This window comes from Mus musculus, chromosome Y, assembly GCF_000001635.26.
Source record: "Mus musculus strain C57BL/6J chromosome Y, GRCm38.p6 C57BL/6J".
NCBI lineage: Eukaryota > Metazoa > Chordata > Mammalia > Rodentia > Muridae > Mus > Mus musculus.
The window spans coordinates 38510829-38526336 of record NC_000087.7 but is presented as its reverse complement, the minus strand read 5'-3'; positions in this window follow the sequence as shown (position 1 = coordinate 38526336).

Here is a 15508-nt window from a genome sequence, read left to right as displayed (position 1 = left end):
AGATATATGAACGCTAATTTTTGTGACACACTAACAGGTGTGTTTGCTTAGTGCCCTGACTGTAGTGACAAGAAAGCTGAATTGGGTATATGTTTTTGACCTACCTTTGTTTATCATTTTCCCAGTTTGGACAAGCTAAGATGCTTTACTTCAAGGTTTTTAAGAATTATGGGATGTAGAACAGTAGAGACTGTGTAATCTGCTTTAGAAAGATTAGTCTCAAGATAGAGTTATAGTGATTCATCTTCTAACTTCACTGTGACCAGGTATCCTAATTCAATATTGGACTGGTCTATTAATAATTCCAGTATTAGAAGAATTAGGGAAGATAGCTAAAATCTTAATTAGCTAGCAAATTTAATTTGGAGCACAGCCTCCACTCCCAGAGAGGCTGCAGCCTTTCTGCAATTCTCAAAGCCACCTCCCCACACCAGAATCTCTAAGACTAAGCTTGATCATTGCTAATTTGCAACTGAATGGGGTACCTGGACTTCTCCAAAGAAACTTTCATACTCTTGCTTATCACTGTCCCAACTTTGTTTCTCAAGCAGGTCATCCAAGTCCTTCAGCCTGACTGTAGCAGATGTACAGCCTTGCCTCCAACAGTGAAGGTGGCAGTTATTGATCTTCATTCTAGTACATATTATGACTTTGGTCTGAATTGGGAATAAGGTGTGATAATGAGGACTGGACATTCAATGACAGACATCCAGATCTCAGAACCATACCAATCTAAGACAGAGGTACATGCCAAAATCCATGACTGTTGATAACACAACACAGAGCCATGTTTTGTGTGATATATAACACAAACTAGTTGCACGTAGCATCCATAATGGAATTTGATGCTTCAGGAAGATCTAAGATTTCCTAAGGGAGGTGTGGCCTGCAGTCACCATAACTCCCTAGCAAGACTATAGAGCATAAATACATTTTATGCCTCAGTTTAGCACTTTTTAAAATATTATTAACGGGGGGGAGTATAACCTCCTCCAACCTATGCAGGTTCAGACCTTATGCCATTGAGGCAGGGCCACCTGCAGTGCAGCTCCTCAGCTAGTTTCCTTTGATGTGAAACTACCTGCCATCTGCCATGAGGCCAAATTGGTTCTCCAAGATTTTCTGTAGTTAACTGCAATCTGTGAATTTGGTGACTTAGTGCTAAAAGGTTGTGCTGACAACTTGGTATCAGGAAAGCAAGAAACTTGGCATGGCAGAGAATGGGTTTCCCCCTTTATAAGTGAAAACTTTTATTAAATATTTGAGCCTAGATCAGAAAATTGTCTTGGCTCCATTTTTCTCTCACCTATATAGTTCCCCTCTCTTTTCAGCCTCTGTTTGCCTCCCAGGTGAAACACAGTTCAAGTTAGGTAAGGCCTGGTTTCCAACAGTTTTGGTCCTGATCTTTATCACATTGAACACAAGACAGAATTTTACACTAACACTAAAGATATCTGCCTGTGCTTAAAATTCTGATTACAAAACACTTCCTTTAGAAGAGTGGAGTGGTTGATGAACACCAGACACTTACTTAGCAATAGTTGGCCTATGAATTTTGAATAAATTTCTTATTATGTGGAAGATTCAAATTGAATTAAATAGCTTTACAACAAGCTAGGAAGGAAGTAGACATGAAGGAAAAAAAATTCTAGAGTAGATCAGTACTAAAACTGAAATAATCTGAGGGTTATCTGTGTGCTAGTGGGGAGGCTAGAGGGAGAGGGAGCTGGAGAGGGAGAGGGACAGGGACAGGGAGAGGGAGAGGGACAGGGACAGGGACAGGGACAGGGACAGGGACAGGGAGAGAGACAGGGACATGGAGAGGGACTGGGACAGGGACAGGGACATGGACAAGGAAAGGGGGAAGAAGGAGGAGGCAGAGGTAGAGCAGAGGCGGAAATGGAGGTGGAGGTGGAGGCAGTGGCAGACTGAGGACCTAGAATTGCAAGCCACAGAAAGGAGTGTAATTGAGGCATTGTCTCCATAACAACTGAAAGCAACATAACCTAAGGGCATCTGTCAATTTCCTGGACAACTATTCACAAAGCTAATCAAATTCCAACCAAAATTTTCATAGAATGAGAGGATTGGGATTTCGAAATCAGGTGAACATATTTCTTATTATTCATTAGTATTTTTTACTTAAACTAGCAAAATATATGTATTCATTTTTTAAATTTCTAATGTATTTCATTATTATTATTATTATTATTATTATCATTATTTTTGTTATTTTTATTACTAAAAATCAGTTTTTCAGTACAGTTCTTATTTTCCTCCTGGTTCAATTTGGTTAGAATAGTCTCTAATTTTCTCTCATTGATTAAATAGGTTGTAACTTCTTTTGCTTTTATGTTGTGAATATAAGTTATGATTGTTAAAAGCCTGTTAAATATACATGATATTTTCTAAAGCAAAAATTCATATATGTTAAAACTGTATTTAAAATCTATTTGTAATATTAACCATGGTAGAAGCAAAAAATAATCTCAAACAAAGTCCTGTATGAAAGGAAGAAGTGACCAGTTCCTCATTAGGCAGTGACCATTCCATCTCCACAGGAGAATATGCAGTGTAACTGTGGCTTCATAGAATGAATTCGGTATTGTTCCTTCTGTTTCTAATTTGTGGAACACTTTCATGAGAATTGGTATTAGTTCTTCTTTGATGGTCTGATAGAATTCTGCACTACAGCCATCTAGTCCCAGGGTTGTTTTGGTGGGAGATTATCATGATTGGTTCTATTTCTTAAGGTGTTAAGGTGCTGTTTAGATGGTTTATCTTATGGATTTGGTATATGTCTAGATAATTGCATATTTCACTCATCTTTCGCAGCGTTTTTTTTTAATTATTCATTACTTAACTATGAAGTTTATTCATTTCAAGTTTTTTTTTTCCAGGCTGCATTCCATGGAATATCTTTGGCTGAACTGGAATTTGCTCTATAGACGAGACTGACAAGGAATTTAGAGATTTTCCTGCCTCAGCATAATAAGTCCTGGGATTAAATGTGTGTTTGCCCCCATTCCCTGGCACCTAGGAATTAATTTTGAAGACTACTTACATACCTTCATATAGTTCAAACCTTATAATATTACAAAATGGAAGCGTATCACAGTGATTCCTGCTTTTAACCAGATGACTATGGGTCTTATATCATATCTCTTTTGACTTCTAAGAAAGCCATACATACATAGCCAATTTGAGGCCAGCCAGTGCTAATCAATACAATTTGGCCAAAATGGAAAGAAAAAAAAAAAAACACAAAGTGAAAGTGCCTTTCTTATTTTAAGAATGGGCTACATTATAATAACACACACACTCAATCACATTCAGACTCACAGAAACAGACAGACACACACAGAAACAAACACAGACACAATCAGACAGAAACAGAGAGTGAGACAGAGAGAGAGAGAGAGAGAGAGAGAGAGAGAGAGAGAGAGAGAGAGAGAGAGAGAGAGAGAGAGAGAGAGAGAGAGATCCACAGTGTTGGTGTTGGGAATCATAGCCACCTCCTATTTGGTAGCAGCAACTTTGTGTAACAGATAAGTCATCTTTTTAGATATTGGCTCTAATTTTGAATTGGCCAAGAAAAACCTGATACTATGCAGTCTGGAGCTGACATTTGGATTTCATAGGATCCCTGAAAATGGTTTCTGAGCAAGAGAACATAAAGTTTAATCATTCCTGGTGCATCTCACATATCTTCTGCCCAGTCTCCAAATGAGACACACAGAATTTACTGTTGGGGATTTGATAAAGGGGGTTTATTTTTGACAAGAAGCCCCTGAAGGATTACACAAATACAGTTGAAACAACCTTAGCACTTGTCAGAGTGTGGTACCTCCCTTCTTTATGCTTCTCAGTGCAGCTTCATTTAGTGTGTTCATTTAGTCCTGGTCAGAACACACAACAGAGCAGAAACAAACATTCTTTTAAATTTTTACACACCTTCTAATTTTTTCTTGTTTTTGTTGTGTATCTTGACAGACCCTTGCAAGCATTAATTTATTCTTAGATGAATTTGGACATTTTGAGTAATGTTCTCTTCCTACACCTTCCTTCTCTCTCCAGAAATGTGGAGATCTTTACATGACTCAGAGTATAAGATCATTGGCTGCTCTTGCAGAGGGTCTGGGATTCAATTCCCAGTGATCATCCTGTGTGTCACAGCCACATGTAAGTCCTGTTCCAGGGGATCTGATACAAGCTAACTTAGGACCTCCATGTAGTCCAGGAATGTTCACATCCAACAAATACACTCCTTCAGGTAAAAATATCCATCCAATAGAAATAATGAAAAGTATGCTGTTTACCAATTGTCATGTAGAACTTGATTTCCAAATGAATACAAATATTATCAAGAGCAGACTTTAAAGTATGCATGTAGGTCAACCATTGTGATATGTTTGGTACTTATTTTTTCTTTCTTTTCTGTTTTGCATCCCCTAGGACCTCGCATACCTATGACTTGGAGGAAAGTAATCCAGAGTTCTTCCATAATCTCTGCTTCAGTTTCTGCCTCTACTTACCAGCTCTGAATCAAGTTCTGTCCTGACTTTCCTAGATCATGCAATTTACAAGCTGAGACTTGTAAACAGAAAGAACCCATTACCTCCTTTTGTAGTTTTGGGCCCCGATCTTTATCACATTGAAATCAAGACAGGCTTGCATACTTACACTTATGCTATCTGCCTGTGCTTAAACTACTGGTTACAATCAGTTTGTTCAGAACAGTGGAGTGACTGTTCAATGCCAGACAGTTACCTAGACATTGTTGCCCTATGAATTTGGGTTACATCTCTCTGGGTAACATCATTCTGTCTAATTGGCCACCCAGACATTTATATACTTATAGGAGTACTTACAAAAGGAGAGATTCCAAGATAATGGCTTTCTTTCTACTGATAAGCTTGCCTCCCCGAGTCTCAGCATAAACGTTAATTATGATTCATTAGAAAAGAGCACACACAAGACTGCAGAATCTCAGCCAATACTATTGAGAACACTTTTTTTTTTTTAAATCACAAAGCCCTCACACAAAATTTTAAAAATCCTTTACTGGATTCATCTTCTAAGTATACACTATATGTTATATTTAGTGTATCATAAAATACTAAAGAGGAGTATCTACTTATGCACACTGAAAGTGTACTTCAAACAGAAAGCATTAATACTGTTACTCCATAGATGAAACATGTTTATGAAGTAACACTAAGGGAGATTTACACACAATATTTGCATTTCATATGAGGTCCCCAGATGAAACTTAATTGCATCAAAACACATGGCACAGCATGGAATAGGTATGACTAATATTAAAATAGTGAACAGCTGAATGCAGGAAGTATGGAATACAGAGTTACTAAGTTTGGTGGAATACTATATTTACATACAACATACATTAGTGAAAAACTCCTGCTGCATTAACTTTGCACAAGATTGAGTGTCAAAGCTAGTACATTTTGTCTGGTGTTTGGTGGTTGGTTACGCAAGTTGGTTGTGGTTTTTTCATATCCATAGTTAAAGAAGAAGCACTACGAAAAAAATTAAATTCAGAGATTTTCTAATTCCTCTCTCTACCTTTATTTCTGTCCTATCTAGTGTTTTGGAGTATAAAAAGTAGAACCTAGAAAATATCAAACACAAGCTATAAAAATGAATCTTCCTTGCCCTCCACCAGAAATCATCAATTGTGAAGAAATACACTTCATCTTCTTTATCATAAATTTTAAAGGACTCTCTTCAATAGCTTCTTGACTGGACTGTTTCTTTTTACTTTTGTGTGTGTGTGTGTGTGTGTGTGTGTGTGTGTGTGTGTGTGTGTGTGTGTGTGTGTGTGCCTTGCTGTGCATAATTCCTTCCTGTGTTGCTATCCATTCATGTTTGTGGATTTACTCACAACAAAGCAGATACAGTGCATTGGAGTATCTTTTGCTTTTTTTGCTTGTTTGTTTGTTTGTTTGTTTTTGTTTTGTTTTGTATTGTTTTGTTTTTTTAATTTCCTGGTGGTGGGGAGTGCATCTATGCTTTTTGTTGGGAGCTATTACTGCAACGCTATTGTCCTGATCTCTGAATTGGGTCTCTCCCCCCCCCCCGATAAGAAAAGAGGGTTAAAAGCAGGCCACAGACTCACTGCTCTGAGAACAACTACAGATTGTTCCAACCCTAAGTCAGTGCTGGATGTCCTGACCTAAAGATGTACCCTGATAACGCCAAGTTCCTGCTTCCACCAGTAGTCGCCAAAAGAAAAATTTCCGCTGCCCCTTCCTTTCTGCTGAGAAGTACTTCCTCTCCCCCCCCACCCTGCTGCCCCATCCCTCCTGCTGAGGTGCATTGCTTCTGCCCCATTTCTCCTGCTGAAAGGCACTTCCCCTTTTGCTTGTGCATTTAAACCTTGGTCATGGCTAATACATTGGGGTCCTGATGTAATTCAGAACATTTCCATATCTTTGTTCGCACAATATCCTCATCTCTCTCTACACCCCATTTATTTCTTAGGAGAAAGTCCTCTCGAGACCCTCGAATAACTGGACCTGCTGGACGGGTCAGCTTTTGAAGTTACAAATCAAATACTACCATTGAGTGACAAATCTACCTTAGACAGGGTTTTGAATACTTTAACAGAAAGTGTTTCTCTCTTTATTACTAAGAAATTATAATCTTGTTTTTCTTGTACTCCTGAACTGTTACAGAACTTTTAGGTCCATTTATACCAATTTTATGCAGACACTAAGCAATGTCAACCCATTGCTGACATTTTTTTATTGATAATGCAATTTGATCAATACATGAGTTCTTGTTTCTGCCTTGTGTCTGATTGTGTTTTCTTGAAGACTTGTATCTTATGGGCTATAACAAAAACTTGTAATGCTTGTAATGTACAGTTGAGGAGGGTGGTCTGGAGACTCGGGGGGTATTTCTGTGTATAGAATGAATGCCAAGTGCCTGGTGTTAAATCAGGGAAATGTTGCTCCTTAGGCTACATGCTCACCGTTTTGTGTTCATACATTTGGGGACAATATTTTTCAGTACCACAGAGCAAACGTTACAAGTACTTATTTTTAAACTGTCAGTAATCACCAAATCTGAAATCTGGGCCTTGGACCACGCTGTTCTCTCAAAGCTAGTCAGAAAATGCTTAGCCATATGAGCCCAATCCTTGCTTTTTATCCTTAGAGTGGAGGAAAACTGGTCTTTCCTGTAAGGGTTTTGCAATTAGAGATTCTGGTGTCAGCAGAGCTTACATGACCCCTATTGAGGTTGATCATTTGTAATAGCAAGGGAAATGTGGGAGGATCATTACCCTGATGGCTCAAAATAAGTCTAGAACACACTGCATTCTTCCCCCTTGTGGGTGCCATCCCTGTCACATTTTGAAGAGAAACAGTGCTCCTCCAGGAAGCTGGAGGAAATTGGCCTGTATTCCTTTGGATGCTGTTAGACCCAGCCTCCAGGTCTGGACTGACTATCATTAAGGCCCCTGTCCCTGCTGTTCTCTCAGTTCTCCACAAAACAAGAGACTCTCTTTAGCTTTTGTGCTGAGTGATGTCAGCCCTGCTTCTCATATACTGATTAACTAGGCTATTTGGGCCTTAGAAGAATGTCTTTTTCTCAACTATCTATTTACCAGGTAAACTGTCAGTGAGAATGGTGAGACATCTATTCTTGGCAAGGTTACCATAATTAAGGGCAGGGAATATGAAGATAATGCAGACTTATTGATATATTCCCAAAGTCTAGATTTAATTGACACTCTAATGACTTGCACAAGAAACATGAGATTGTGGGTTGACTTCAAAGTGTAACATATGAGGTCCATATAGAAAATCAGGAGATGACTGTTGAGAACAGCCCTGGGCTTTAAAGAATTTGTTCTACCATGACTTTCCCAATATTTCACCATCTTAATAAGTATGTTGTGAAGGCAGGAGATGGTGTAAGAGTGTTCTCATCAGCATCTAGGTCCCATGGATGCTTGTACACTCTGTCACTTCAAGATATCTATGGCACAGTGGTACCTGATTAACAAAGAAGCCTTTGTAGTGCCACAGAGCAGCAAATAGTGGCCTAGAAGCAGGAAGTAGGAAGGTTGACCATGGCCCTCCTTTCAGGATTTACACTTTAAAGCTGAGACACACTGTAAAACACACATGTTTCTGACATTTAGCCCATGGAATGTACAGAGAATATCTCGGTCGATTGGTGTGATGGTTTTAGACATGACTGAAAATGCGTTTATGTTAATCTGAGTGTGCTAGTAATCTTATGCCAACTTGTGAAAATCTAGAGTCACCTACGAAGAGAAAACATCAAATAGGATCTCCCTACATTAGATGGGTCTATAGGCATGCTTTTTGGATTAAAAAAAGTATATATTAATTTAATTTTTTCATGTAATATGGGTTGAACAAATTCTTTCCCTACTTTATATCCCTACCATTCAACTCAGAGACACTGTGAAACTTATAGAAGTCATGGACCAAATGGATTTAACAGATACATGTGGAACATCTCTCCCTAAGACAAGAACACACATGGTATGCACTCACTGCTACGTGGATATTAGACAAAGAACACTGAATACCCATGATATTATACAGTAAATATCTGCACCGAAGCTGTACCCATACTGTATTCATATCATCACGAATCAGTATGCACAGTTCTCAGTACTGTGCATCTCCTAAAGGAGTATTGCCAACAGCAGATTTAGCAAGGCCTCAACAAGAATTATACCACTGGTAACATCACAATTTGTGGCTTTTAGGCTATATTAGGAGCTGGAGGTCATCCTCCTCATCTCTGTTATTCCCACAGCCTGAGGAAATTAGGGGAGCTTGCAATAACAGCAAGGATGGAGAACCAGAGACCAGCAAAGGGACTAAGACCATCTATCAGAATAAAAACCAATCTCTTCTAATATTTGAAATATCTGCCTTCCTAGCCCTTCTAATAAACCTATTTTTCAAATCAGACCTAAAGCCAAAATGCATGGTAGAATGTCTTTAGAATGAAAATAGCAGTTGCCACCTTAAGCCTTTGTTTGCAGGGATGCACTCCCCCTGCAGTCTGATTGGAGGATGTTGATTGACCTGCTTAAGAAAAAGAGACCCAGACAATGAGAAAGTAGCAATGCAAAGCTTCTTTTGGGGAAGTCCAGATACTTTATTCAGTTGCAAATTGCAAAGCTCTGAGAGTAGCAAGAAAACAGCTTTTCTGGGAGGCTGAGTCCCCAACTAAGTTCTATGCAAAAGAGGAATTTTAGTTCTCAGAGTGATAATTATAAGAAGATTCAGGATCTGTGTTCAGCTAACAAATTAATCTCTTGGGCAGCCTCTGTGCTCCATGTTCTTATGAAAAAATGCAAACTGAGCCCTTCCCCAGATTCGAATCGGATCTGGACCCTTACATTCCTTAGTTAGTGTGTCCTTTCATTTTATCAATGCATAAGAATTAGAAGTAACTGGATGCCAGTGGTGATCTGCTGCAGACTGACCTTTAATATCAGTTTGCAAAAAATTTAGATCAAATAAAGTAAAGGCAAGATGCGCCTTTGGTGACCTTGGGGGATATAACTGCCACTGTTTTGTCATAAAAGGCCAATTCTTTAAGGTCTGATGAGCACATTGAACTATTCCGTTTGCCATGGGCTTATAAGGAATTCAAGTTTTATGTTTGATTCCAAATTCCTTAAAGAATGAAATAAAATTTTTACTAGAATAGGATGGCCCATTATCTGTTTTGATATGTTTAGGCAATCCTATTGCATTAAATGCTTGTGGGCAATGATCAATTACGTTTTTAGAAACCTTTCCTTTATGCAGAGAAGCAGAAAAAAGCAAAAAGAAATCCTGAACAAGTATCGATACAAACATGTTCATATTTTAGTTTTCCAAATTCTGCATAATGGGTTATATCCATTTGCCAAATATGATTAGACATAAGGCCTCTAGAATTGACTTATAAATGTGGCACTGGAGATAATGAAATACATTTAGGACATTGCTTTACAATCATTTCGCTTGTTCTTTAGTGATCTTATGTCTTGTGTGTGTGTGTGTGTGTGTGTGGGTGTGTGTGCGTGTGTGTGTTTGTGGGTATGTTATTAAAATAAAAGTTTAAAAAAAGCTTTTAAATTTTGTAAGAAAAAAAGCTGAGAAAACTGTGCTGAGAAAGCAATCCAATAAGCAGCCTTTCTCCATGTACCCTGCCTATACTCCTACATGTGTCCTGTCTTGATTTCACTCAGTGATGGAGTGCAATATAGAAATATAATACAAACTAAGCCTTTTTTCAAAGGGAAGGGAGGAGATGGTGGATGGGTTGGGGATTTGTTGAATGGAAAATGGGAAAGGAGCTATCATTTAAAATGTAAATAAATCCCAAAATTAATGAAAGACAATATATCCTATGCAGAAATCCAAAATGACAACATGAAACTGCTCACATACTATCTCCTAAGCTCAAATGTGTAAGGCTTGGACATGCATGACTTCCATCTGTGCCTGCAGGCCACTGAAATCCGCATCAACTATGTGGATATCTACCCTGACTTCCTGGCACAGATGCTCCCCAAAATGAAGTGGGCAGTGATTATGCAGGGAGCAGTCACCTCAATCTTGGCTGAGGTACTTAAAGATCCAACTGAAAGCTATTAACAGGATGACACGTTTTTTAGGAAGATGTACCCACATGTGGCTTGAGACTGATGTATTGGATGGTACCCTGCAGTTCTCAGAATCTGGACATCTTTTCCCTATAAGCTGCAGGATCCCCAATATGGTGTTGAATGATAAGGATACAGAGATATAAACTTGTTAGCCACCACACTGTGAGGTGGGAGAGGGTGCACAGGTGAAGGAACACCCTCATTGAAGCAGGGGGACAGGGGATGTGATAGGGGGTTTCTGGAGGAGTGGGAAACTGGGAAAGAATACAACATTTGAAATGTAAGTTAAAATATATGTAATTAAAAAAAAAAGACCAACCAAATAATGCAAAGTGAGGGGCCCATCGCTGCCACCGAATATGTAGCAAATGATGGCCTAGTTGGACACACTGAGAGGAGGGGATCCTGGTCCTGAGAGACTCTATACCTCAGTGTAAGGGAATGGCATGACAGGGAAGCAGGAGTGCTTAGGTTGGTCAGTAGGGGGAGGAGGGACATGTTATTGGGTTTTTAGAGGGGAAAACTTGAAATGGGATAACATTTAAAATGTAAATATAGAAAATATCTAATAAAATAAAATAATAAAATAAAAAACCTTGGGAACAATAAGTTAATAGCAGAATAAAAAAAATCAAAGAAGCTGGGTGTGGTGTTGCAAGCCTTTATTCCCTGGACTTGGTAGGCAGAGGCAGGCAAATTTATGAGTTCAAGGCCAACCAGGTTTTCAGAATGAGTTCTACAACAGCCAAGCCTACACAGAGAAAACCTGCCTCAAAAAAAATAAGAAAGAAAGAAAGATAGTAAGAAAGAAAGAAAGAAAGAAAGAAAGAAAGAAAGAAAGAAAGAAAGAAAGAAAGAAAGAAAGAGCAAAGCACCAAAGCACTCATGTGCATGCACTGGTTCCAAAGACAGCCCTGTCCAAATGATACAACAGCACATGTTTTCACAAAATGGATTCTGAACATGTCCTCAGATTGGTCCTTTGACTATACTATCTAGGTTATTCCCCTCATGGTCACAAGAAACAAAAGGAAGCAAGATATTAGTCTGAAGCAGATATCAGACTGATGCCAAGACCAGCCTATGACTCCATTATGCTTTCTGTTTTCAAGCATCCAGAGAGTGGTTCTCAACCTTTCTAATGCTACAGTTCCTTCATATATATTCTTCCTCATGCTTGGTGAGCCCTTACATAGAATTATTTTTTTCCTACTTCATAACTGTAATTTCCTACTGTTATAAATCCTAACATAAATACCTGACATAAAGATAGTCTTAGACAACTCCCATGAAAGTGTCACAAGGACTTACAACTTGTAGGTTGCCATTCACAGTGCCAGGCAATACTAGTAAGACTAGCCAGCTCCTTGATATTTACACTTTCTGCCTTCCAGAACTGTACTACAATAGATGTGGTCTATTTAAGTTGTTTAATCATGTGATCATCTGTAAAACTACTTGGAAACACATACCCAAGTGGATGATGGAGTCTATTTTTCCTGTCTTGGAATCTTGGCAGGGATGAGTCAGCTCTAATGAAATAGATGAGAAAGGTTACTGGATGAATTCCTACTCAAAGTCATTGGAAACAACAGCAAATCTGTTTTGTCCGCATGGAGAATGGATGAGGATTTTTGTTCCATTAAAAAGGTCAATAAATTGACTAATTTGATTCCTGCCTGTATATTTGTGTGTGCTTTGTACTTTTTTCTGCTTTGTGTTGTGTTCTGTGTTCTTGATTATTAACTCTAGGGTCCTTACCATACTTGCAAAATGAAACTTTTCTCAGTTGGAAAAGCTTTCATTTTTGTCCTCTGTATAAAATATAATTCTTAAAAAAATCAGGTTTTGATTCCTTTGTACTAGTATTAAGATCAAAATTTCTGGGAAGAGACTTTTCATTTAAAATACAGCTTTTCATTCAATAGATTCAGATTACTGTCCCCCCAAATCCTTCTACAACCTCTCCACTTCTCGACCCACCCAAATTCACACTTTTTCTTTCTCCTTTATTAAAATACAAACAGGCATCTAAATAATAATGACACTATTAATGATACTAATAACAATAATAATGAAGATTAAGATACAAAAAAAACACAAAAAAAACAAATGAACCAGAACAGAACAAAGCAAACATAATAAAAAAGAGGCGAAGAAAAAGCACAAGAAATATACATGTAGACACAGAGACATATATGTTCACAAACACTCAGAAATCCCATAAAAACAAAAAAACTGCAAACCATAATATATAAACAAAGGACCCTTAAGGTATTCTTTAAAGAACCCTGCCAATACCTTATTATATAAAGGACCTCCAAGATTGTTATCCAGTTCGAGTTTCATTTGCCAGGCAATGCTGAACTAGAGACTTAGATTTAAGCATGGTTTGCATACCCAGTGATACCCTAGTGGAAATTCGAATGTTTTCCTTTCCAAGCTACAAACTAGAAATAACTTCTGAGATAAAGATAGTGGCATGCATGTCCTTCCCTCTCATTGCGTGGGCTCTTTCTATCTCAGACCTTGCAGGCGCTGTGCATGCAGATACTGCTACAGACACTTTTAGTTCAATGCAACTCATATTAGAAGGCCTTGGGTGAGAGTTTTAACCACTTCGACCTATGGGAGTAATAGGATGATAAGAAATATCAATGGTTCATTTAAACTTTGATTGTTTCATTTTCTATACTCATGCTGGTTTGCAGCATGACCACCTTCATAGTCTCTGTGAGTTTTGACATGATGAATGAACAGGCAATCTTCAGAGGATGTAAAGAATTAAAGCTCAAGGAATGTATGAGGTGGCCCACTAGCCACTCAGGTAAGGTTACTAGCCACTCAAGACCGCGTGCCTGAACTTCATCTCTGAAATAATATACATGGTAGAAGAAGAGGATTGGCTCTTCCACACCGTCCTGCAATCTCTACACATGTGCAGTGGTTTGTGCACAGTTACACACATCTGTACTTAATCAAACACATGTACCCATAATGTAAGTACATTAAAATGTATAAAATCATATAAAAACAAGCAGACCTCCTACTGGAAGTTTCAGGGAGACTGCATTTATAGGATTTGGAGCTTGTTTGTTTCCTACAAACCTTCCATGCAGATGGGAGGTTTTACATCTACTTTCTCACGAGTAAGTCTTCGCTTGAAGCACTTGCCTGGGATTCCTGTAGAGTTGGTTTTTCTCACCACATATGAAGAATCCTCTGTGTATTCTGAGTGCCCTAGATGCTGCTGAATTGAAAAATGCACATGTAACACAGACTTCCCACAATTGCTGAAGGCAGTCCCTCCTTTCTTTCTTTTACTGTAGAAGTATCTTTTCCATTTTCTAAACAACAGACAGTAGTAGTTTCCTTCCTAATACAAATGTCTCTGGTTTAGTTAAATAGATTTATTAGCTTCAAATCAGACAATACAATGAAAGTTCATTTTCAGAAGGGTTAAGTGGAATTGAATTTGTGTTGTGTATTACTAACTGAGAGACCAATTTATAACCACAGAGCACTTTGAGGTGAGTGGAAAAAATTTTTACAATTATAAAATGCATAAAATTCCTTACCAAATTTTTATCAAACTTGCTTTATATGTAAGATCAACCAAAAATTAACAGACAACTACCAAACAGTTAAAGCATACAACATGCCAATAAATTAAAAGAAAATGCTTATTTAGAAGTGGGAAAAGATAAGCTTTTATGGAATCTTCTTAATTGTATAAGAAAGAGAAACATCACTTTTCTTCACATGCTCAGAATTTAAGAGGGGGAAATGATCCATGCGATAATCCAGTTCTATGTACACAAAATTAAGCAAGATCCTCATAATTAATGTGTTAGTACACAATGCCTGACTCAAATTCTATCATAGATGCTAAAGTCCTGTCACTGCAGGCTCATCAGTCTCACTGTATTTATTATTATTATTATTATTATTATTATTATTATTATTATTATTATTATTAATAATAATTGCTGTTGTTTTTCTTTTTGTTGTAATTAAATAATTTAAATTTAAAATTTATTAAATTTCAGTAGGTGATGTTCAAGAAATGTATAAAACTTTTCATATTGACCAGGGACAAATGACTCTGCACTAAAAAACTAGATCTCATTACCCATATTATTATCTGGTAACAGTGTGCACAAGCAGACCTGAGACCTAACAAAGTTGTCCTTTAGTTCCTCATTTTGCTCACATCAGCATCGGTAAACCATTGCCAAGTTCAGAGGCAAAGAATCTGCATAGTATGTTTCACAGACCAAGTACTCATCGATGACAGAAACTGTGGCTATGTACTGTGTTTATACTTTATTTCTCACGATGAAGGAACAGCTGAAAGCAAGAAACTGATGCTCTAAAGGGCTTTCCAAGAAACTTCCCTGGACAATATTGGTATGAATTAGTACAATTTGACTAAAAGAACACTTTGTCCACCAGGCTTGGAAGATGTAAAAAATGTAAAAATATTAAAGAGAAAAATGCAAAGCTGTACTTGTAATATAGTTAACAAAACACCCATGGAAGGAGTTACAGAGACAAAATTTGGAGCTGTGACGAAAAGATGGAGCATCTAGTGATTGCCATATCCAGGGATACATCCCATAATCAGCTTCCAAACGCTGACACCACTGCATATACTAGCAAGATTTTGCTGAAAGGACCCAGATATAGCTGTCTCTTGTGAGACTATGCCGAGGCCTAGCAAACACAGAAGTGGATGCTCACAGTTACCTATTGGAATGGGTCACACAGCCCCCAATGCAGGAGCTAGAGAAAGTGCCCAAGGAGCTAAAGGGAACTGCAACCCTGTAGGTG